The 26,398-nt window shown below is 40.5% G+C and overlaps 1 protein-coding gene and 1 long non-coding RNA gene across 5 annotated transcripts in view; one reads left to right on the top strand and one right to left on the bottom strand.

Moving 5' to 3' along the window:
- Window positions 1-26,398, bottom strand: part of SASH1 (SAM and SH3 domain containing 1) — an 838,974-nt gene that overhangs the window by 714,191 nt on the left and 98,385 nt on the right. The gene's annotated exons all lie outside the window — the stretch shown is intronic.
- On the top strand, window positions 2,065-20,781 carry LOC122465081. Its single transcript, XR_006289648.1, has 3 exons — window positions 2,065-2,076; window positions 10,946-10,958; window positions 20,626-20,781. It is a non-coding gene; the product is annotated as an uncharacterized LOC122465081 (long non-coding RNA).

The following is a 26,398-nucleotide window of genomic DNA, read 5'->3' as shown; positions in this document are numbered from 1 at the left end:
GGATGAATTGCTATTTTCATGTGACCTTCCTCATTTTCAATAAGCTGTTTCAGGACTATCACTGCTACTCATGCTTATCAGAAAAGAATGTGAAAGGTAATATGTGGGATTTTATTCCTGTTTTGTATTTTATGTTATTAGTGTGTTGAATTTAATAGCAGCAAAATAGTTATGCAAAGTCTGAAAAAGAGAGGGTTCCAAATTTTGCTCTCAGTTACACAGATGTAAATCCAGAGTAACTCCCTGGACTTTCAGCATTACTTCATTTCAAATTTACACCAGTGTAATTGAGAGCAGAATTTGGCCCATACTGTTTGCCTTATAGACGATACAGATCTTAACTAAATAATTTATACAACATTTTTACTTGGTAAAATAATTCAAATGTACTTGCTCTATTTGACTGGCTTGCTGAATTTGACAGTTTATTTAAGCATTTCCAAGATTCATTGCCACGCTTAAAAATTAAGACTGAAGGTTTTTCAGCCTCTGGACTCTATTGCCTCTAAAATACAGCAGGTACTGAAGCCCAGTACAGGGAGAACCACCCTTCTCTGGTAACCATTTATGTTCACATGTGGACAGTACCAGTGAAAAATCAAGGCTATAAAAACCTCAGCAATGAACACATGTATTTATAGTAGAGTGCACCGTTGGCAGTCCATCAGTATCATAGGGCCAGATTCTGCACAGTGGAGGAAAGAGGCCACAAAAAGCCTTTGTGCAAGCCATGTAAGGGTCCAGGCAGAATTCCAGTCCCTATGCTCAGGACAGCGTAAGGGACTGTGCCAGCCTAAATCCTCCAGCAGCGTACAGAGCTCTAAAGGAGACTGGGACATGACTCTATCCCTTCTCTTCTTCCCACCATACTGACCAACAGGAAAGGAGGGGGTCAGCTGTACCCTGATGCATAATGTCTCCCAGTGCTTCCTTTGAGACAGCGTAGCTCCATACTCATGACCTATCATGATCTGTGCCTATAAGCCACAAACAAGTCCTCATTTATTAAATGAACAAGGTTGCAGGTTAAATGCAAGCCTATAAGATTTCTTTTAATTCCCCTCCCTTCGGTTTCAAGGAGGATGCATGGCAGACTAATTTATCTATCTACAGGCTACCCAACACCAATCTGTTTTACTTTTAACACTTTAATAGCAAGTCTGTTCTCTCATGGCTATGTACAGCACAGTATGTCGACCACTGAAAAGAGTAAGGGCTTGCCTTCTATTGAAATGCTACAGCTACACAACTGCAGCCTTTCAAGTGTAGACACTGCCAACACCAACCAGAGGGGTTCTCCCTTCAGCATAGGTAACCCATCTTCATCAGCCTAGCACTGTCTATGCTGGGTGTTAGGTCGTATTTTAACTCTCCGTTCACTGGATTTTTCACACCCCTGAGTGATGTAGATACACTCATTTCATTTTCTAGTGTTGACTATGCCTCAATAGAAGGAGTCCTAAAACAATCTCTATTATAGTCAACCATGCCACATGACATCAGTTCTATAATTTATGATTTTAGCTAAGGAAACAAAACAGTAAGATCAACACTTGCCTACTCCACTGTAAGTGTCCTAAATTTACCTCAGTACACTATACAAACTATTATGTGGAGGGGTTGATTGTTTGCTGTTTCAGGGGGATGGGGTTGATTGAGTTATTTGAAGATTACCACGACCTTTATAAAATATTCAGCAGAATACAATCAAATACCCAAATGTTATTTGGTCACTGCCATCCTTTTTCAAAAGCTTCTCTACTCCCTCCCCTCCCCTGCAGCTTCAATCACAGTGGCCCCATTATGCTTTCAGATCACAGACATGGTTAGTGAAAACAATGCTGTCAGGGATATAATGGACAAAAGTTGTGTCACCTCCCTTCCCCCCACCCGCATATGTTTTGTTTGTATGAAGAACTGTGCCAGGGAGCTCCTAAGTTATATCATTTCCTTCAATGAAAGTCATTTACTAGGAAAATGAATCATGGGAAAGACAAAGAAGATATCAACTATTCTATATCCACCCTATTCCTTCCTGTATCTGTGCCTGGAAAAATCAAGCAACAAAAGAAAATTGTCTGAATTCATATCTGGTGTAATACCATTAAAATCAATGGAATTACAACCTGAATCAATTTGGCTCAATATCAGCATAACCCTTTGGCAATGTCCAATCATATATGATGTAAAAGTTCACCAATTAGTTAAAAATATGAAGACATAACTCTGATGTCAAAGCATATGACAGAGTTCATCTAAAGTGGGAATTTTCACATGCCTACTTGGCACAAAATAATGCAGGTAAACCACAACTATACTCTAAATTGAAAGCTAAGCTAATGCTTTTGCATAACAGAGCAACTGATGAAACAAACTGCATTAAAGACTAACTGACAGTAGCATTACTAAACAAACTAAACACAACACAGTACAACTAAACAAAACACAATCTCATCTGCTACAGTGTGTGTGCATGTAGATGATAGCATCACAGGGGCAACATTGCAGTTATGGTTAAGACGGAATTTCTATTATAAGCCACTGTTTCAGGCATTTATAATTTTCTTGGAAAAACTACCCTTCTCATACTTGTTTTTATCTCAGAATGTGATGACTTCTTTCCTTTTTTTAAAAAAAAAAAAGAGAAATCTAAACAGATTGCACTGGGATGTTTAAGTTATCCAAGCAGGAGAAACCCTCTGTTTTATCAAAAGTTGAGAATTTTTTAGATAGCCTTTTATTTATTTATTTATTGGGCGGGGGGGGGGGGGAATATGGATAACTCTCACACAAAAGTTTTTTAAAACTGCAATTTGCCATTAACTCAATTTTCAGTGGTGAGGGGAAAACAGATACCTCACCAAAATCTCATATATGACTCAGATTTATTTGTTTTTGAGAGAGTCTCAAACCAATAAAGTGTATGCTGCTACTCAAGTGATGGATTCCCCAAAGGATGCACAGTTTACGAGAAGACCTGGGATGACAGATGCATCCAAAAGACTACTGTAGGAAGACAGAATGAGCCCCAGGTTGAGTTGGGTTAGGAGTCTCGTTGAGGAGGACATTCAATGTCAAGGAAAGGTTGAAATAAGGGGGGGAAGCTTTGAACTTTTGTGGGATTACTCAAACTAAGATTTTTGTGTCTCTTCCCCCACAACAACAACCCAGAATAATTAAGGAGCTACTGTAAATCATATCACAAGGGATAATAGTATTTGTATTTAAATGTTGAGAGTGGCAAAGGAATAAGTTGATCACTCTTCTTGTTCATATCTCTGTTGCAGCATTTTTCTCAGACACCAAAGGAAACTTGTTTCCCCGATGCAGATGCTACAGCAGCTTCCATTCAAGATGCTGCCAGAGCAACTGCATTTCAAATGCCTTCAGAGCAACTTAAATCCAAGCTATTTGCAAAGTTTCTAAATGTCTTATATCATGCATATATTATCATTTAACATTTGTAGACAGTCCTGTAGGTGGAATGTGATGCTTCATCCTTGAATTATGCTGTCTGAATAATGTCACATGAATTACAGCTCCCTCTTTTGCATGAACTACAGTTTACCACTGGTATCCATATGTCACAAAATCATATTATATATGTAATCCACAGGTATTTACATTCTTCTTATTGTCCAATATCGAAGTCATAATAAGAACGTGCTGTCATAAAAGAAACTTATACAAAACTATGTACCTTTATGAAATATAATCATTTACATTTTTTAAATTTTAAACTGATGGAAGAGGAAAAATTAGAAAAGGATCTGGTATGATAAAAACAAGAAAGAGTAAAAGACACAAAACAGAGACTTGTGTTAGCCTTCAGGTGTATTTTTACATCATATTAAAGAGTGTTACCCAAAAATGGATGGGAAGAATAAAATACTCTCAATATTTTAGTGACAAACTGCTCAAACATTGCTCTAGTGCAGAGGTGGCCAACCTGTGGCTCCGGAGTCACATGCGGCTCTTCAGAAGTTAATATGCTGCTCCTTGTAAAGGCACCGACTCCAGGGCTGGAGCTACAGGCGCCAACTTTCTAATGTGTCGGGCGGTGCTCACTGCTCAACCCCTGGCTCTGCCATAGGCCCTGCCCCCACTCCACCCTTTCCCCTCCCTCCCCTGAACCTGCTGTGCCCTCGCTCCTCCCCCCTCCCCAACAGCCAGAGACCCTAGCGGCTCTGGTCAGCACCGCCGACCGGGACGTTAAGGGTCCCATCGGCAGTGCTGCCCAGCTAAGGCAGGTTAGTGCCTACCTTTTCCAACACCACACTGCGTCCCGGAGGCAGTCAGCAGCGGGTCCAGCTTCTAGGCAGGGGGCCCATGGGGCTCTGCGCGCTGCCCCCAGCCCGAGCACCAGCTCCGCACACCCATTGGCCGGTTTCCGGCCAATGGGAGCTGGGGGCAGGGGCGGTGCCTGTGGGCAAGAGCTGCACTGAGCCACTTGCATGCCTCTGCCTAGATTGGAAGGCACATATTGTGCACATCTCTGCAGATCTTAATTACTGTGTTTGGTGCTTGGATACCATGGATACCATGGATAGATGCACATATACCTTGCTTAGATCAGAAGAGAGACAGTCTGTTTCATAATTGCTCTCCAACTGCAAACCTGTGAAAATAATTAACTGCAGGTGTCAAAGTAACAATGCAAGCCTGCTTTTCTGCTACTTTGCAATTTGCATCCTGAGTAGTTTCTACACTTGCAGAAAGTGAGTGCAAGGTAGGTGTAAAATGCTGTCGAAGTCTGTATCCCCACTTTGCACAGGTGCCAATGAATATCCAAGTTGCAGGGGAATGAGAAATCAGGCCCTGTGGTTCTCCTCTGACTCTGGTAATTCTGAGTTAGGATAAAAAAAAACGAGGAGTCTTTGTGGCATCTTAGAGACTAACAAATTTATTTGGGCATAAGCTTTCGTGATCTAGAACCCACTCCATCAGATGTATGAAGTAAAAGATACAGGAGCAGGTATAAATACATGAAAGGATGTGGGTTGCTTTACCAAGTGTTAGGTCAGTCTAACGAGATAAATCAATTAACAGCAGGATACCAAGGGAGAAGAAATAACTTTTGAAGTGGTAAGAGAGTGGCCCATTACAGACAGTTGACAAGAAGGTGTGAGTAACGGTAGGGAGAAATTAGTATTGGGGAAATTAAGTTTAGGTTTTGTAATGACCCAACCACTTCCAAGTCTTTACTCAGGCCTAATCTGATGATATCTAGTTTGAAAATTAATTCCAAAATTAATAGTTTTTTTGTTGAAGAATTGCCACTTTGAGGTCTGCTATTGAGTGACCAGAGAGACTGAAGTGTCCTCCTACTGGTTTTTGAATGTTATGATTCCTGATGTCAGATTTGTGTCCATTTATTCTTTTGCATAGAGACTGGTTTGGCCAATGTACATGGCAGAGGGGCATTGCTGGCACATGATGGCATGTATCACATTGGTAGATGTGCAGGGGAATGAGCCCCGGGTGGTGTGGCTGATGTGGTTAGGTCCTATTATGGTGTCCCTTGAATAGATATGTGGACAGAGTTGGCACTGGGGCTTGTAGCAGGGTTTGGTCCCTGGGTTGGTGTTTTTGTTGTGTGGTGTATAGTTGCTGGTGAGTATTTGCTTCAGGGTGGGGGGCTGTCTGTAAGCGAGGACTGGCCTGTCTCCCCAAGTCTGTGAGAGTGATGGGTCGTCCTTCAGAATAGGTTGTAGATCTTTGATGATGCGCTGGAGAGGTTTTAGTTGGGGGCTGTAGGTGACGGCTAGTGGCGTTCTGTTACTTTCTTTGTTGGGCCTGTCTTGTAGTAGGTGACTTCTCAGTACCCTTCTGGCTCTGTCAATCTGTTTCTTCACCACGTGGCTATTGCAGTTTTAAGAACGCTTGATAGAGATCTTGTAGGTGTTTGTCTCTGTCTGAGGGATTGGAGCAAAGCTGTTGTATCTTAGAGCTTGGCTGTAGACAATGGATCGTGTGATGTGGTCTGGATGAAAGCTGGAGGCATGTAGATAAGTATAGCGGTCAGTAGGGTGGTGTTTATGTGACCACCGCTTATTAGCACTGTAGTGTCTAGGAAGTGGATCTTGTGTGGACTGGTTCAGGCTGAGGTTGATGGTAGGGTGGATGGCAGGCTACCACTGAAATCTTAGTTAGGATAGGAACCCTGAGCTCTGCTGGTTTGAGTCTGAGAAGCAGCATGGACAGCTAGGTAAGCAGAGCAACATGCATCCAGATATTTCAATGAACTGGCATGGCTTCTGCCTCTTTTGTGTTCACTTTCTGCTAGCATTTGAGCCACTGAGTTTAACTTGAATGGTGGCAGAAAGGGAAGCTACATCTGTTGTGTAAACTATACTGTAATCTAATTCCAAAGCACACTGCTTCATACTGGTACCTATTACCTTGTCAAAATGCTGTACTTCAACCAGGTGGTGAAGTTTTCAAGATTCATATTCTGATCTCCTCACTATTCCAGACCTGTCTCCTTTCTGTCCAAATTAAAATCTCCTCAGACATCTTCTTATCTTGAGGATGTCTGGCCATCAGCTCAAACTCAAAGGGGCTAAAACAGAGCTCTGAATCCTCCCACTCTTAAACTCTCCTCCCCACACTTCCTTTCACAATCACTCTTAGCTGACAAGCCCCTAGTTAATGTCCCATGGGTTTTGAAAGAGAGGTTCAATTGATTAAAGTTTGTAAAGCAATGGATTCTTGGATGAAGAGGTACTATGTAAGTGCAAAGTATTATTATTAATATGAAAGTCAGAGTAGAAATGAACAAAGCACATCATGCCATGTATGCTAACTAGAAATCCAATCATGAAGATTTGTAAGAGTTCTTACATTAATCAAATCAACTTGTCCATGCTCCCCACAGTCTGGGCCAAATTTTAAAGTTGGAAGCTCAAATTCATTCAATAAATACTGCAATAAAAGTGTCCTGCTGATTGAATGCTCAGTTATTGTGATATACATCAAAGTGACTTAGAAGGGGGGTATTCATAATTGTGAGTGCCTTAGAAACACAGCCCCCATTGAAGATCAGTAGGACTTGTGCTCCTAAGTTATTTAGGTGCTCTTGAAAATCCTACCTTTATGCAAAAACCTAGTTGTGTCCTTAATTAGTTATTTGTGTGGACATTTATTTGTAGACCCAATACGTGGGCAAGAGCCTCAGCTGACATAAATCCTAACTCAATGGAGCAATGTCAATTTACGCTAGGTGAGGTTCTGCCCCACAATAGTCATGCATGCAGATAGATAGCTTCCACCCTTCTCTTCTTTTGTAGAGAAGATTTTAAAAAAGGATTTATGATAAGGTTTAGCACCCATGCTGCACTGCTAACTAGGAGCCGCCGGAGGTAAGCTAAATTGCTTTTCCAATCCACTCACTGCTGTGTGGAGACTAAAATTTTTGCATGATTTTTGATAAATCCCCAAGAGCTGGAAAATATGGATCATTTTGTAATAAGAAAAAGAAGTTCGGAAACACAACCATCAAATCCATTAACATCTGCAAGGGAAAGTGTAAGTACACCAGGCACAACAGAAAATTCTAGCAGTAAAAATGAACAGGCTGCTTCCATCTCATCTGAACAGCCAACTAAACAGAAAAAATTGTGGCCAAGGCAGTAGTGTTGATTTTCTTGAAATATGGTTTCATCAATTGTGCTGAAGCAAACCAAGAACCAAAGCCTCAATGTGCTATTTGTAAACAAGTGCTTGCAAACGAGAATTTAAAGCCGCCAAAGTTGAGGAAACATTTAGATACAAAACATTCAGAACTCATGGATAAACCACTGGACTATTTTCAAAGGAAGCAACGGGAACTTAACTTATCAGGTCAGGTTCTCAGCCAGTCAAGCACCTTGAACGATAAAGCACAACTGGCATCATATTTGGTTGCATATTGTGTGGAAGAAGAGAAAATGGCCCACACAGTTGCTGAAAAAGTTATTCTTCCAGCATCTGTGGATATGGAGAGCACAATTTTTGATGAGAAGTTCGCTGAAAAATTGAAAAGTATTCCTCTCAGTGATAACACAGTGTCTCGGTGAATATATGATATTGCAGAGAATTTGGAAGCTCAACCTGTAGTGCAGTTACAGTCAGTCGGGGATTTTGCTATGCAATTTGACGAAAGTACTGATATTTCAGATTGCACAACGCTGTTAGTTTATGTGAGGTATGTATGTAAGATGATTTTAAGGAGGATTTGCTGTGTTGTCTGACCCTACCAACAAATACAAAGGGGGCATAGATAATTAACACACTGAATGACTGCGTAGCGGAAAATACAAACTGGAATGGGGTAACTGCAAAGGAATAACGAGTGACGGTGCAGCAAATATGACCAGAAAAACAGTGGAGTTGTGAAAAAAATCTGTGAGGCAGCTGGCAATGACATTGTTTGGAATCACTGTTTCATTCACCGTGAAGCTTTGGCGTCCGGGGTATTCCTCCTGATCTTATGGCTGAACTGAAGGAACCAGTCAAAATTCATAGAATCATAGAATATGAGAGTTGGAAGGAACCTCAGGAGGTCATCTAGTCCAATCCCCTGCTCAAAGCAGGACCAATCCCCAATTTTTGCCCCAGATCCCTAAATGGCCCCCTCAGGGATTGAACTCACAACCCTGGGTTTAGCAGGCCAATGCTCAAACCACTGAGCTATCCCTCTCCCTAAAATTGTAAACTTCATTAAAGGGAGCTCACTTCATAGCAGGCTTTTTGACGTGCTATACTCAGACATGGGAGCAGAACACATGTATTTGTTTCACACTGAAGTAAGGTGGCTGTCGCAGAGCAGAGTGCTTACCAGGGTGTATGAACTCAGGAACGAGATTCATGGTTTTTTGGTGGTGAAACCGTCTAACGTGGCAACTTTGTTTGACGATGACAGTTGGTTAATAAAGTTGCCATACCTTGCTGACATTGTCTCGATTTTTAAATGAACTAAACTTGAAGTTACAAGGAAGATGCAATGATTTGTTTCGACGTGAAGAGATACAGGTAATTCAAAAGTCATTGGCACTGTGGCAAGCACGTTTGAAAAGTAATCAGCCCAGCTACTACATGTTCCCAACACTGTTACAACACCTTGAGGAGAATACCACCAGTAAGGAAAATGTGAATGAAATGAAAACTATCATACAGTTACATCTCGCTGCTCTGTCTGACAGTTTTAGTCGCTATTTCCCAATAAAGGAGTTTGAATATTTGAATGAAAAATGCTGGGTGAAAGATCCTTTTGCTTTCAAAAACCCTGAGGCTACAAATGGAGCTAAGTCTGGCACCTGAGCAAGAGAAGGAACTGCTGCGTCTCACCTGTGATAACACTCTGAAAACACGGCACAAGTCAATAAACTTGTTGTCATTTTGGATCAGTGTTTCCAAAGAATACCCACAGCTAAGTAAAGTAAGTGTGCTCTTGCTACTGCCTTTCACAACAACCTAAATGTGTGCAGTTGGATTTTCAACTTTGACAGGATTAAAAACCAAAGAAAGAAACTGACTGACCAGTGTACCTGATATGCGGGTAGATCTTTCATCCTGTGATCCTGACTGGAATGAGATCCTGAGGAACAAACAGGCCCACCAGTCACATTAAGTAAGTGAAACTCAACCTGATCACCTTTATATAGTGTTTTGTTTAAAAGTAATGGCTTTGTCTAATGTTAGTTATGTAAAGTGAGTTAAACTGGAATGTATTGCATTATTATGATTTTACGGACACCCTAGTCAAAAGATATAATTATTCTGGGTCGTGGGATTTTCTTCACCTGGGTTGCGAGAAAAAAAAGTTTGAAAACCACTGATGTAGACCAACCCTGAGAGGTGTTTGTCTAACCTTCTCTTTAAAATCTCCAATGATGGAGATTCCACAACCTCCCTAGGCAATTTATTCCAGTGCTAAACCACCCTGAGAGTTTGGAAGTTTTTCCTAATGTCCAACCTAAACCTCCCTTGCTGCAATTTAAGTCCATTGCTTCTTGTCCTATCCTCAGCAGTTAAGAACAACAATTTTTCTCCCTCCTCCTTGTAACAACCTTTTATATACTTGAAAACTGTTATCATGTCTCCTCTCAGTCTTCTCTTTTCCAGACTAAACAAACCCAATTTTTTCAATCTTCCCTCAGAGGTCATGTTTTCTAGACCTTTAATCATTTTGTTGCTCTTCTCTGGACTTTCTCCAATTTGTCCACATCTTTCCTGAAACGTGGGACCCAGAACTGGACACAATACTCCAGTTGAGGCCTAATCAGTGCGGAGTAGAATTACTTCTTGTGTCTTGCTTACAATACTCCCACTAACATATCCCAAAATTATGTTCATTTTTTTGCAACAGTGTTACACTGTTGACTCATATTTAGCTTGTGGGTCCACTCTGATGCCCAGATCCCTTTCTGCAGTACTCCTTCCTAGGCAGTCATTTCCTATTTTCTACGTCTGCAACTGATTGTTCCTTCCTAAGTGGAGGCCTTTGCATTTGTCCTTATTGAATTTCATCCTATTTACTTCAGACCATTTCTCCAATTTGTCCATATCCTCTAAAGCACTTGTAAACCCTCCCAGTTGGTATCATCCGCAAACTTTGTAAGTGTACTCTCTATGCCATATCTCCATATACTATTGTGTGTATTTAATTAAATTCCAGTTACCATCCTACCGCAGCTTCACACAAATCATGAACAAAAAGTTAATTTCCCAGTAAATAAGTAGTATATTAATTCACCATTTTCTAACATACTAAAACTTTACAATTAATAATCTGAAAATATTGAGCTATATAATTGCTTAGATAAATGTATATAGTTACAATGTATATATGTAGCAAAGAGATGTACCAAACATAGTGCAAAGACTATATTTAGTTGTAAATGAACATGTTTTAATGATTACATCAATCTATTTAAATGCACCTTTTTTTAGAAAAGAATTGAAGTACAAATGGAAAAGTTGATTTAAAATCAAGGCTTTCAATTCACTGCTGCAACCAGTAATGCCTGTAGTTGGTGCAGGGACGTAAGAAGGCATCTTGTACCTCTGTACCACCATGCTAGGTGCCACATTGCTCCCACATTGGTCCTGTGACATTTTTAAGAGACAGAAGGCCTCAATCCTGCATTTTTCCAGCAACTTCCAGAAGAATTTGTGGTGTGTACTGAATTTAGGATAAGGCCTGCAGTCCATTATCTAGCTTACTCAAGTATCAAATGAATGTGACCTGAATCCAAACCACTCAATGCAAAGACCCTATAAAAGCAAATTTAGTGTATTTTTATCCTGCATGCAAAAAAGCAATGAAAAATAACTACACCGTTAATAAAAGAAGGAAATATAAAAGGCAAAAAGAATCCAAGAATAACTATACTTTGTGATGCCTTTTAGGGGCTGACATAAGAAAGTAGAAAAAATGTTCACTGATTTGGTGAATTTAATGTGGCAAATGAAAGTATAATACACTGCTAATTAAACAATGCTCCTGTGGTAGTTAAAATAATAGTATTTTTGCTCATTTTTTTCCCCACTAGAGAAATGTGCTTGACCTACAATACTGAGTGTTCAGGAACTTATCACAGACACAGATGTGTACATACGGATGTGGGGAGGGGGAGCACGACAACATTTCTGAGGGCAAACAAAGATTCCAAATATACAGACCTATACAACTTCTCTATAAGCAAGAAGCAAGCAAACAAAAAACATTCCCAACCCCACAACTTCATATTGCTTAAGAAACAACAAAATAGTGCCTCCAAGACAGATGGCTTCAGTTCTGCTTTCTACTCACATGGTTTGTATGTGTGAAACAGATAGGGTAAAGAATCTGGGTGTTGTATTGAAAATACAGTATTATGTTTTCTTCAACCAATTAATCTACAGTATCACCTTCATTCACTTGCTAGATACCTTGGCAGCAAGTGAGAACAAGTGTGGGGTGCAGCTGAAATTATTTCCTTAGAGACCAAATCAGTCTTTAAAGCTTTAGAAAGGAGAAATCCTAAAGCAGCTTACTATGTATTAAACCATTTGTTCTTTGAGAGAAAATTGAAAAAAAATATTTTTCATACAGAGGCTCATAAGCCACCCAAGCTAGCAATCCAATTCATTGTTTAGAGACAAACATTTAATTAAAATACTTTCCTAAATATTGTATAACAATGAATTTTTTGCTACAGTTTATGTGAGTGGCAACCTTACTTGAATGTCAATAAAGTATAGTACATACATATAAGCACTCATTATTATACCAGCATACATATTTTTAAACACACACCCATCATGAAGTAGTTCCAAATTCTTCACTTGATTTTTTTTTCCATAGGTACACATACAGAGCTCCTGTTTACCTATAAAAAAAACTGTTTTTTTCCCTCCAGACCCCACTACTATTCTGAATATTTATTTTATTTGTACTACTTATATTTATGATACTAAAATAATTTAATTTTATACAGGAGTATGTAATATATTAGGCAGATAGCCAATAAGTAGATCCAAGACCTCTAGTAAAACTGCACTGTCTTCACTCTTTATGGTAAACATTCAGAATAGTGGTTTAGCCTCACAGCTCATTAAACCTTAATCAGAGCCCTGCTGCTAAATCCTTCCTTCCACAGGGCACTAAAAAAGTATCCCTTCCTCTCCTAACTCTTACCTAATCATCTTGATTGCTGCATGGCCGTTTCCTATCGTTTAAAGCCCCTATACTATAGACTTACTTGCTTTAAACATCTGAGTAGCCCCACAGCCTTCAGTAGGACTTACATTTTAAATGTAAGTATATGCATGAATCCATATCATTAGCTACTCCAGATCATCAGTCAGGGAACCTCAGTGTAAATTGTTGCTGATACCGGGAATCAGAACAATAGTCTAGAGCTGTTATAATGTTGGCATCACTATTGCTACACACAATTACAAGAGGAACCTCTTTGCCCGTGACCACTTTGGGGCTGAAGAAATGTGAAGGCTGGAATAAGGAGCCCTCTCAGCCTTGCTTGACTTTTGTTCATGAATCAAATGATTTAGCTTTTTTTTCTCTATCCCCTCTAGAAGCAGCAAGGAGGTGGTCCCCTTTAAACATAGCTACTCAAGACAGGCTATGATTTTCTTCCCTTTACAGGACCACACAGATTCTCCATAGTGAAATGCATTCTGTACCAGACACATTAAACTACTTCATAATTTTCTTCAGACTGCAAAGACTTACAATCCTACAATACATTTATCACCATCAGCCACTGCTGGCACATAAACAGAACATATATAATGGGCCAAATGGACACATATAAGGAGAGAGAGAGTTAGAAAAAGAAATGTTGTGGAACCCCAAGCATTACATAATCCTGACTCAGGCTCACAAATAAATAAAATAAAGCCACAAGATTGGCTTTAAAATAGTGATAAAAATACTTTGGGGGTTCTTTTAATTTTCTTTCTGGTTTCTGGGCCTTTAAGATTCCATTAAAAAAAAAAACCTTGAAAACATGAATCTCAAGGGCTAGAAACTTAATTCTTCTGATAAAAATGAAAGCTGAGATTCTCACAATCATAACTCCAGGAGCTGGGGATTTTAAGAAAAACATCAGTGAACATGAGCCTTGTATAAGAGTGACTACACAACACAGGCAGTTTGTCCTACTGGCTATGGCCCTAGACTGGCCCTTAGGAAAGCTGGGTTCTAAGCCTGGGCTCTGTCACTGGCCTGTTAAGAGAACTTTAACTGCAATGAAATGCTATGCCTCAGTTTTCCCATCTGGTAAATGGGGATATGATATTTCTCCTCCTTTACAAAGCACTCTGAACTCTAGAGCTGAAGAAGTACTATATGAAGAGTGAAGTATGATTATTAACAACATGAAGATGAAGTGGAAATGAACTAAATTATTTTTTCCTGAGTTAGGGAGGATAGATGCTGCTCAGGTGATAGAATAAGACACAAACTAAAGTTATATGATAAAATATGTCTATCTTTTAACATGTTAAAACAACACATTAGATCAACCATTAATCTACATATCTAATTGTGCATATATATTAATTATGAAAAAGCTGGTATACATTAACCCAGTGGCCCCACTACACTATGTAACTGGCACAGAGAGTATTCCATAACCTGGAATAGCAACTGACCAGAGGGGATAGTTGCGGGCACAGAGAGGAGAGAGGAATTGCATGTTCACCCACATGAAACCCACATACCTGGATTGTATCCAGTTGCAGTGCATTTCACCCATCCTGAACAGCAATATAATTCTTGTCTCCCTGTTATCTGTACTATGGGTGAATTCATCCCTGTGCAGAGACCAATACAAGAACTATGTATCACTTCAGTCACATTTCTTCACCCCCAGACGAAGAATATTGCCTCAATGCTTCCATCTCCTTCCCCATCTCCCAGAGAGTTACAACATAGTGAAGGAGCTCCCGCCACCTTCTAGGGTTTGTGGAGGCTAAAAAAGGACAAGACAGGCTCTTCTCAACCACATCCCCAATCCCAGTCTTTACACAATCACACAGTGTTTTTGACACAGGAAAAGTAATATTGGATTATACACAAATAAAGTGGCTAAATCCCTTCTCATTAATTGAAGTTGGCACTTTGCTTCCTTCACCTCTGCTAGGGCCTGTCCCTGTATGGTGCTGAGCACACACAACTCACCAAGCCACTTTTCTCTTGTTGAAGGAAATTCTTTTCTCTTTCTAGAGTCCCTGTCTGAATCCAGGAAGACCTGCATTCTAGCAAATGACCTTTATAGAGATAACCAGCCTGCCCTATACGGCTTCACACTGCCAGATCCAAGCTAGTTCTTTCCTGCCTGCCTGCCTGATCTTCCAGTGTGACCCTGCCTCTGTCCTGCTGGTTCCTTGCCCAAAGTCAGGAAGTAGCAAGCAGTGGGAAGCATTATATCAAGAAAGGGTCAGGAAATGTGGGGAGTAGGGCCAGTGCAGAGCAGAAAGGCCAGAAACTGTCCACAACTTCATTTAGTGGTTCCACAACTGGCCAGTCCCCAAAGTATTAAACATCTGTGGTTTCACTGGTAACCTAATAGCATGAATCAGCACTGTTAACAGACCATGCTTCTATCTTGACATATTTCTGAGACCATGTGGAGACAAAGTTATAGACAATATGGACATACATAAATATTAAATGCAAAAAAACTGTATCACCACAGAGTGAAAGTGGAAATCACAGAAAGTAAGAAACACACACTAGTAATAGTAACTCTGTAACAGAATACATCCTATATGTTTTATAGGATACCTTTTGAGTAATATATTGATACACATTTAATCCAGGAAAACTGAAATAGAAAATTCTACATGTTGCTACTGAAGCTTAAAATCAAATATCAGCTGGAAACAGCGTATTTAAACAATACATCAATTAAGAGTTTCTTTACACTTAATTTCTTATTCATAGAATCATAGAATATCAGGGTTGGAAGGGACCTCAGGAGGTCATCTAGTCCAACCCCCTGCTCAAAGCACGACCAATCCCCAATTAAATCATCCCAGCCAGGGCTTTGTCAAGCCTGACCTTAAAAACTTCTAGGGAAGGAAATTCCACCACCTCCCTAGGTAACGCATTCCAGTGTTTCACCACCCTCATAGTGAAAAAGTTTTTCCTAATATCCAACCTAAACCTACTGCAACTTGAGACCATTACTCCTTGTTCTGTCATCTGCTACCACTGAGAACGGTCTAGAGCCATCCTCTTTGGAACCCCCTTTCAGGTAGTTGAAAGCAACTATCAAATCCCCCCTCATTCTTCTCTTCTGCAGACTAAACAATCCCAGTTCCCTCAGCCTCTCCTCATAACTCATGTGTTCCAGGCCCCTAATCATTTTTGTTGCCCTCCGCTGGACTCTTTCCAATTTGTCCACATCCTTCTTGGAGTGTGGGACCCAAAACTGGACACAGTACTCCAGATGAGGCCTCACCAACGTCGAATAGAGGAGAACAATCACGTCCCTCGATCTACTGGCAATGCCCCTACTTATAAATCCCAAAATGCCATCGGCCTTCTTGGCAACCAGGGCACACTGTTGACTCATATCCAGCTTCTTGTCCACCGTAACCCCTAGGTCCTTTTCTGCAGAACTGCTGTCTAGCCATTCGGTCCCTAGTCTGTAGCAGTGCATGGGATTCTTCCGTCCTAAGTGCAGGACTCTGCACTTGTCCTTGTTGAACCTCATCAGATTTCTTTTGGCACATTCCTCTAATTGTCTAGGTCCCTCTGTATCCTATCCCTACCCTCCAGCGTATCTATCTCTCCTCCGAGTTTAGTGTCATCTGCAAACTTGCTGAGGGTGAAATCCACATCATCCTCCAGATCATTTATGAAGATATTGAACAAAACCAGCCTGAGGACCAACCCTTGGGGCACTCCACTTGATACCGGCTGCTAACTAGACATGGAGCCATTGATCACTACCCGTTGAGCACGACAATCTAGCCAACTTTCTATCCACCTTCTAGTCCATTCATACAGCCCATACTTCTTTAACTTGCTGGCAAGAATACTGTGGGAGACCGTATCAAAAGCTTTGCTAAAGTCAAGGAACAACACGTCCACTGCTTTCCTCTCATCCACAGAGCCAGTTATCTCGTCTTAGAAGGCAATTAGATTAGTCAGGCATGGTGAATCCATGCTGACTGTTCCTGATCACTTTCCTCTCCTCTAAGTGCTTCAGAATTGATTCCTTGAGGACCTGCTCCATGATTTTTCCAGGGACTGAGGTGAGGCTGACTGGCCTGTAGTTCCCAGGATCCTCTTCCTTCCCTTTTTTAAAGATGGGCACTACATTAGCCTTTTTCCAGTCGTCCGGGACCTCCCCCGATTGCCATGAGTTTTCAAAGATAATGGCCAATGGCTCTGCAATCACATCTGCCAACTCTTTTAGCACTCTCGGATGCAGCGCATCCGGCCCCATGGACTTGTGCTCGTCCAGCTTTTCTAAATAGTCCCAAACCACTTCCACAGAGGGCTGGTCACCTCCTCCCCATGCTGTGTTGCCCAGTGCAGTAGTCTGGGAGCTGACCTTGTTCGTGAAGACAGAGGCAAAAAAAGCAATGAGTACATTAGCTTTTTCCACATCCTCTGTCACTAGCTTGCCTCCCTCATTCAGTAAGGGGCCCACACTTTCCTTGACTTTCTTCTTGTTGCTAACATACCTGAAGAAACCCTTCTTGTTACTCTTAACATCTCTTGTTAGCTGCAACTCCAGGTGTGATTTGGCCTTCCTGATTTCACTCCTGCATGCCCAAGCAATATTTTTATACTCTTCCCTGGTCATTTGTCCAATCTTCCACTTCTTGTAAGCTTCATTTTTGTGTTTAAGATCAGCAAGGATTTCACTGTTAAGCCAAGCTGGTCGCCTGCCATATTTTCTATTCTTTCTACACATCAGGATGGTTTGTCCCTGTAACCTCAATAAGGATTCTTTAAAATACAGCCAGCTCTCCTGGACTCCTTTCCTCCTCATTGTGAGTCTCTGCGTGCGCACAAGCATCTGCCCATACGGTTCCTATTGCAGAGGCCATATTTGTCTTTCCTCTCTGCCCGTTATAGTAATTTTGGATGTTCTAACACAAAGAAGTAAAACATCCTCACCAAGAAGTGTAATTTTTAAATTGGTACTGCTTCTTTAAGGCAGTATTTATTTTAAAATGTTTCATCTAGATACATGCAGTGATGAAAATTTACCCAGCTCTGCCTTCCAGGCAAGCAAGGAGAATGTGCAAAAGGAGGCAGCTGCTCTTGTCCTACTTGGAATGGCCAGAACAGATTTTTTTAAATGGCTTATAACTTAATTTTGTTTCCCTGGCAAAATGCTCAATGGCCATAGTCATCAATAAGGATTATACTTACACTATGTCAAGTTTCAGATTTTTGTTATGTTTGCTGTAGCAGAGTCCAAAAGAATGTTTATAGATATATTACACACACACACAACTGAAATGCTTTTGCTCCAGCTATCCAGAAATAGAGCTATTTGTCTTTCAGGTGAAGTTTTACTCCAAAGGTACTTGCTTCAAAAAACATATTAATGTATGGTGAAAATGGGTTAACAGAAACGGTTTTCAACTTTAACTGTATTGGTGAAATTAACTTTTGCACTGATATATGCTGTCTCACATAAAAACATACACACAACCAGAATTCATATGTAATTTCAAGAGAGCTATATGGCACACAGGATCAACAGAGCCAATTTTTCTTCCAAACCACAGTGTTCAAATCCATCTTTGCAAAAATGTGCAGGTGACAGAAATCATCCCAACTGTGAAAGGTCAAATGTGATTCGATTTTTCACAAAGGTTGGGAAGAATTTACAAGAGCTGTCAATGCCTTCTCTACCAACCCTCAATTTAGCCCTAATTTGGTAACGTGGAAGGAAAAGGAATATCAGAGGCATCAGACAATAAGTGCATTCCATGAGGTTCAGATGCAGTAGTAAACTAGTATTCTACACTGTGACTACTATTATTATTCTGTATATTAATCAGTTACTGACTATGAGTTCTGCACATTTTAGTGCAGTAGGAACTGACACAATGGCCCAAATATCCAGCCTACTTTTCCATATGGGGGATTGTTGAGGGGAACAAAAAGATTAACAACTTTTCAAAGTCATTCTAGAATTCCAGGGTAGACTGGTTGCTGTGTGTAAAATATTATAAGACTAAAGTACATCCAAGTACATTCATATTGCGCTAATGCACAAAGTGAATTACACCTAGCAATGGACTTAAGATGCAATAAGATGAGATTCTATAATTACATTAGGAGTGAGAGAAAGATGAAAGAAAGTGTAGGCCCACTACTTATAGGGGAAAGAGAGCTAATAACAGACAAAACCAAGAAGGCTGAGGTGTTGAATGCCTATTTTGATTCAGTCTTCACTAAAAAGGTTAATTCGAGGGGAAGAAATACAAGACAGAATAGGGAAAGAACAGGTTAAAGCATATTTAGATATATTCAAATCAAAAGGGTCTGATGATTGTCTGGCTATGCTGAAAGAATGACAGTAGACATTATATACGGGTTTAATCAGGCCGCAACTTTATTATTAGACAGATGTCTGGGACTAACCCGGCAGATAAAATGTGTGCAGTGCAGGTGCAAAATTTTTTGTTCCTCCAGCAGATTCACTGCTGGGACCTTGCCAATTACAGACATTTTTTTTGGGTGGGAGGGGGGTTTCCACAGGTCCCCCTGCCCTTTTAATCCAGGTCCCTCCAACAATTCCCTTGCCGGGACCTTACTGACCACACCCCCTCGTAGGAGGGTGTTAAAGTGGACTATAATGATGGGGGGGGGGTTGGCTCCCTACTGTACCAAACATAGGAATCCCCAACTGCCCCCAGCTTGCTCAATTACCAAGCACTTCTCCTTAATTCCTTTTCCGAGACATTTTTTCATTCTTTTGTGCCTTAATTTATTGAGTACCTGCACTGAACATCTGCTATACACTTAAATAAAGAGTTGCGACATACGGCCTACCACCCATCATGCTATGCATGAACCGAGCCTACCTGAACCTGCTGCGAGGAAGGCGAAAAACCCCCCACTGCACCTGACCAATATGGTGGTAAGGGAAAATTTCCTTCCCACCTCCCCTTAGTGGGGTGGCTAGCGTAATATCCACAGCAGATATAGCTAAACAACCGGCATATTTGTGACCTAATTAGGGAGGGAGGGTGGGTGCTGCCTAGCCAGTTCCAGTGAAGAGAGGAGTGGCCAGGCCCAGCTGATCTTGTTTTAAACCCCTCATTCCTGGGTGGTGAGTCATCCATCACGCTGACTGCTCTTTCAGCAGCTTTACATCTCCCCCCCTCCCACAAGCCAAAAAGCAGTGCCCTCTTCTCCCAGCCAGCCAGCCAACTCCTCCCTGCTTAAGTGCAGGGCGGCAAAACTCAACCTAGGATACTTAAGGAACTAGCTGAAGTAATCTTGAAACTGTTAGTGATTATCTTTGAGAACTCATGAGGTGAAGCTCCAGAGGACTGGAGCAAGGCAAACATAGTACCAATCTCTAAAAAGGGTAACAAAGAAGACCCGGGGAATTATAGCTGGGCAGTCTAATTTTGATAAATGGAAAGGCACGGGAATAATTTATTAACCAATCAATTTGTAAGCACCTAGAGGATAATAGGGTAATAAATAACAGCCTGCATTGATTTGTCAAAAACAAATCATGCCAAAAACAACTTAATTTCCTTCTTTGACAAGGTTACTGGCCTGGTGGATTGGAGGAAGCAGTAGACATGATTTATCTTGAATTCAGTAAGGCTTTTAACACAGTCCCACATGACATTCTCATAAGCAAACTAGGGAAACATGGTCTAGATTAAATTACTACAAGATGGCTGCACAATTGGTTGAAAAACTCTACTGAAAGAGCAGTTATCAATGGTTCACTGTCAAACTAGGAGGACACAAATAATGGTGTTCAACAGAGGTCTGCTCTGGGTCTGGTACTATTCAACATTTTCATTAATGACTTCGATAATGGAGTATGATTATAAAATTGCAGATGACCTCGAGCTGGGAGGGGTTGCAAGCACTTTGGAGGACAGATTAGAATTTAAAATTTAGACAAATTGGAGAACTGGTCTGAAATCAACAAGATGAAATTCAATAAAGACAAGGGCAAAATACTATACTTAAGGAAAAATCAGATGCACAAACATAAAATGAGGAATAGCTGGCTAGGCAGTAGTACTACTGAAAAAAGGATCTGGAGGTGATGATGGATCACAAATTGAATATAAGACAACAATGTGACACAGTTGTGAAAAAAAGGCTAATATTCTAGGGTGTATTAACAGGAGTGTTGTAAGTCAGACGTGGGAGAAATGGTCCCACTCTACTTGATATTGGTGAGTAGTACCATGTTGAGTTCTGGGCTCCACAAATTATGTGGGCATATTGGAGAGAGTCCACAGGAGTGCAACAAAAATTATAAATGATTTAGAAAATCTGACCTATGAGGAAAGGATAAAAAAACTGGGCATGTTCAGTCTACATATACCGCAAGTGCTGTTATAAAGAGGATGGATCAATTGTTCTCCATGTCCACTGAAGGTAGGACAAGAAATAATGACCTTAAACTGCAGCTAGGGAGATTTAAGGTGTGTGTAATCCAAAGCATTTTGATGCACATCAGGTAACTCACAGTATGCAACTCATACCAATAGAGTGTATATGCATCAGGTGATCAGACAGTTATAGCCACCGCAGAACATTACTTGTCTGTAGACAACCAATTCAGGGTGTGGAGATCAACTATTGGAGTCACACACAAGGCCACTTTGACAGAAGGAAGGAACATTTTAAATCTCACCTCAGTAGCTGCAGAATGGTGGTCGGGTGTGCACTGGGTCGTTTGAAAAGCAGATGGTGCTGTTCATGAAATGCGTTGGAAGCAGCAGGAAGAAACCTGATAATTATAACTGCATGTTGTGTTCTGCACAATATTTGTGAGAGCTAGGAAGAAAGTCTTCGTGGGGTGGGAGGCAGAGGTGCAGAGACTTGCTTGGCAGTGCAAGCAGCCACCCAGGCATCCCATAGAAAATGCTAATTCCTGGGATAATGCTGTCAGGGATGCCTGTTGTTCACATTTTGAGTCTGATGCCTGAACATGTCAGCCCATGGAGGGGAGAGCTGGGATAGATACATTGTGAACAGCTGGGCACTGCGAATGGGTGGTGGAAGTGGAATGTTCCCTGTGTACTTTTGTGAAAACCTATGAATTATTTCAGCTTTATTTAAAAGAAATTTCTGAGTTAAATGTAATGATGACTCACAACTGATGCTTTGTAAACAGTTTTTATTGTAAAAGAACAATAAAACCAGAAATAAAAGTCCTTACTAAACCAATGGAAAAACATTTTTGTATTTGCAAAAAAATTTAATTAAACAATCTCCTTACTAACCAACTATAAACAAATCTTAAATTAAAACCACAATGCAAAAAAAAAAATCAAGAAGAACACTGCAAATAGAACAATATAATAACAGAGACATTTCATGTATTAACATAATCTAACTTTCTGCATACAGAAGATTTTAATGTAAAATGTAGGTTAATGCAATCTTAATGCAGCAGCAGTCAAAAAAGCTAACAATGTTAGGAACCATTAGGAAAGGGATAGAAAATAAAATAGAAAATATCGTAATGCCACTATGTCAATCCATGGTATGCCTATACCTTGAATACTTCACACAGTTCTGGTCACCACATCTCAATAAAGATATCAGAACTGGGAAAAGTACAGAGAAGGGGAACAAAAATGATTAGGGGTATGGAACAGCTTCCATATGAGGAGAGATTAAAAAGATTGGGACTGTTCAATTTAAAAAAGAGACAACCAGGTGATATGAGAGAGGTCTATGAAATCGTGACTGGTGTAGAGAAAGTGAATATAAGGAGGTGTTATTTACCCCTTCACATAACACAAGAACAAGGGGTCATCCAATGAAATTAACAGCCTGCAGGTTTAAAACAAAACCAAAAAAAAAAGGACTTCTTCACACAACCTACAACCTGTGGAATACATTGCCAAGGGATGTGGTGAAGGCCAAAAATATAACTGGGTTCAAAAAAGAATGAGATAAGTTCACGGAGGATCGGTCCATCAATGGCTATTAGCCACGATGGTCAGGGACATAACCCCCTGCTCTGGGTGTCCCTAAGACTCTGACAGTCAGAAGCTGGGACTGGATGACAAGGATCACTGAAGCATTTGGCACTGGTCACTGTTGGAAGCCAGGAAACTGGGCTAGATGGACCATTGGTCTGACCCAGGATGGCCGTTCTTATGTTCTGAAAGCTTGAGATTTTAAAAACCTCACTGAAAATAGGAAATGTATGGCATAGACTTCCACTTAGCATTGCATCCATGTCTGTATGCATTATAGTAATCACTCTCATTACATTACTGCAATAAGATACAGTATTCAGCAAATATTGGTTTTAGAAATGTGTTAAGTATGTAGGTACATTTACTAAGCATATGCACATTAACTAATGCTCATTGAGTCAAAGATAATATAAATGCAGGGAGAGGGAGGCCTGCATTTATGTACACAAACAAGTCATAGTATCTTTTTATCTGAATCCACTTCCACCGCCCTCCCCTCCCCTGGCCCCACCCTGCATAGTGGAAGATGACTGATTGAAAGACATGTATGTGTTATATTTTGGGTACTGGATCTACTTAGCACACTAACCATTCAGCATCTAAACACAAACAGAAAATGCCCCACATCCACAACTTAGGCTATGTCTACACTAGCATTTTGTCGGTAAAACTTTTGCTGGTCAGGAGTGTGAAAAAAGCACACCTCAATCAACATAAGTTTCACTGACAAAACTGCTGGTATGGACAGCGCTATGTCAGTGGGAGACGCTCTCCCACCAACAACGCTACTGCTGCTCGTTGGGGGTGGTTTAATTATGCCAACGGAACACTTCTCTCCCATTGGCATACAGTGGCTACATGGGAGACCTTACAGCAATGCAGCTGCAGCGGTACAGCGGTGCCGCTGTAAAATCTATAGTGCAGACATAGCTTTAGTATAGACGCAATTAAGATTTCCCTGGGTTCCCACATTTCAAATCTTCAGATACATTACTGTGACAGTATTTATTGTTAAGTCTTCTGAATTAGATTATAACTTGTCATTATGTTTTAGAGTAAGTTCTGAAATAGTAAAATCATGCACTGATGTTGCAGTTTTTTCCTAACAGCAACATGGATCTTCTAACATCATATCACCTATATACATTGTTAAATACATGCAACACTGCGTTTGAAGTATCAGGGGGTAGCCATTTCAGTCTGTATCCACAAAAACAACAAGGATCGAATTGGTCCTGTCAACACTGGTAACTGGGTGAGGTAACTCCCTTCTCTTCACATGTCAGTATACAATGCCTGCATCTGTAATTTTCACTCCATGCATCTGAAGAAGTGTTTTTTTACCCACGAAAGCTTATGCCCAAATAAATCTGTTAGTCTTTATGGTGCCACCGGACCGCATTCAAAGTTACCTTAACCTGGAAAATAGCAGTACCTGCAGTTACTACTGTATTTGTAGAGACATTTACACCTTTGAAAAAATACAAGATGGTTGCATTACATACTAACTTCACTACCATTAAATATGAATTTGATAAATTGATCTTTAGACTCACTTTAGTAAGATAGAGTTAATTTTTGTTAAAGTGCTATTTTTGCATACATTGAGACCCCAATGAGCCTGCATGGATCCATTTGCAAGGTTAGGATTTGAGGGAGGCAAAGTTGTTCAAGCTGTTTGGTTGGTTGGATTTATGAGTGACTTTGGAGTCAGAATGGAATTTGTACAAAACATGAGATACAGAGGACAACATTCATTCATAATAAAGGATTTTCAAAATTGCAACATGTACAAAAGCATTAATTGTGGTATTAGTTCAATGTAATATAAAACGTCTAGTTTTGAATATTTTTCTGCATATTTCAGGCAGCTGCCTACTTTCTAATTGGCACCAGGTCCAAGTACTTGGGTATGGTAAAAGTAAGGAGGTCTTGCTTCAGTATGTAAGAGAACAGAAGTGATTAAGAGCAAGAGGGAAAAGAACAGGGAACACCTTTAAAGGCAAAAGTGAGAGGACTGGAAGAAGGGAAGGGACTGGATAGATAACGGTACTGAGAGGTACAATGGGAGATGTTAGGAGGCAGCCACGGTTATGAATAGGAGGGAGAACTAGGTGCACAGAGAGATAGAGAGGTTTAAAAAGCTGCAGCTTCTCACCTTGAAAGGATGGGGGCCTCCAGCTTGTATTCTCTTGGCTAGAGAATGCTAGGTTAGAATACCTTCTCCTGGATACTGGAGCATGCTCATTTAAAAAACAGTCAGTTCTCCCCCGAGAGAGAGAGAGAGAGAGAGAGAGAAAGAGAGAGAAGCAAGCAGTCTGAAGATAACTTTTCAGTGAACCCTGCACAAATGAAGTACAAAGACAAGAGATAAGATGGCTGCCAAATGTCCTGAAATAATGGATTGTTGTGGCTTTGAGGGCATTTTCCATTACAGCATGCCATGAAGAGAATCATGTTGTCTAGTTACCTAGATAATTATATGTCCACCTTCACTGTTGTACTTGAATCTCCCCCAGACATGAATGCTTTTCTCCACAGCCTACTATAGAGGTAAGGAAGTATTTATATTCCCATTTTACAGATAGGACACTGAAGATCAGAGAGATGACATGAGATGCACAAGTCCTTTAAGAAGTCTGTGGCAGAGCTGGGAACCAAACCCACATCTCTTGAGTCCCCATCCAGTTCCTTAATCACAAGACCATCCTTTATGTAGAATCATGGAATTCACAATATCTTTTTTATCCAGTGACTGATGGAGTAATTACACACACACTCGTAGACTAACTGAGCAAAAGCAAACTACAGCCATGCGAAAAACTTCACATTCTAGAGCATCCTTAATCTTGAGCCTGATGGCTCTGAAACATTTAATCTCAAACTATCCTACAGACTTTGTAACTCCATTAGATGTACCATAGTAAGCAAAGACTGCTAAATGAATATGTTATTGCACAAGCATTTCTAGTGCTTTCTTCAAGAGCCTGAAAAGAAGTTTTAGCTGTTCTGTTGTTGTACGAGAAGGAAGATGACCATTTATATCATTGTTGCTACCACTGTTCTACAACTGCAACAAATGTTGCACAAAGTGTATCACGTAAGGAGTTAATGAAAAAGTTACAATCTATCAAGTATGATTATCCTGGTTAAATCCATGTATCATATCGGTATCTAAAATTATGAACAATGGCTATGTATTTGTACCTCAAATGTGTTTGTTCTTGGGGGACACCCACAAGGTAGTTTTACATCCCTGTCTAGCCAGTTCAATGTTGATAAACTATTCAATTGTGGAGGGACCATTCAGGTGGTGATTGTCCATTAAAGGAAATCAGCTCTTCAATGAGTCTTCTTACAGATGCCTCAGACAGCAAGGAGCCAGTGGCTGTGATTCAGCAAAGCATGTAAGGGCGTGTGATGTGGACATGTGACCTAGGACTATATCTTTGTCAGTAACTTTCCATACACAGGGGCTGTGGGCTTTGTTTGGGACAGTAAGTTTCCATGCACATTGCAGAGGATATAAAAGACACCTGAGATATCTCCATTTTGCCTCATTCCTGCTTCAATTCTCTGGACTGTAGATTTACAACTAAAAGGAGCTATGGACTGAGGACCTTCCAATCTTTTGGAAGTTACCAGTGAGACTTTTGCAAGCCAGCAGTCTATTCCATCACTGCTATTAACCTGGTCTATGAACACTGAAAATCACTTGTATGTATATGATTCTTTA

Source organism: Chelonia mydas, chromosome 3 (assembly GCF_015237465.2).
Source record: "Chelonia mydas isolate rCheMyd1 chromosome 3, rCheMyd1.pri.v2, whole genome shotgun sequence".
Classification (NCBI taxonomy): Eukaryota; Metazoa; Chordata; order Testudines; family Cheloniidae; genus Chelonia; species Chelonia mydas.
The sequence above is the reverse complement of the archived record's forward strand: the minus strand, read 5'-3'. Positions and strand labels throughout refer to the sequence as shown.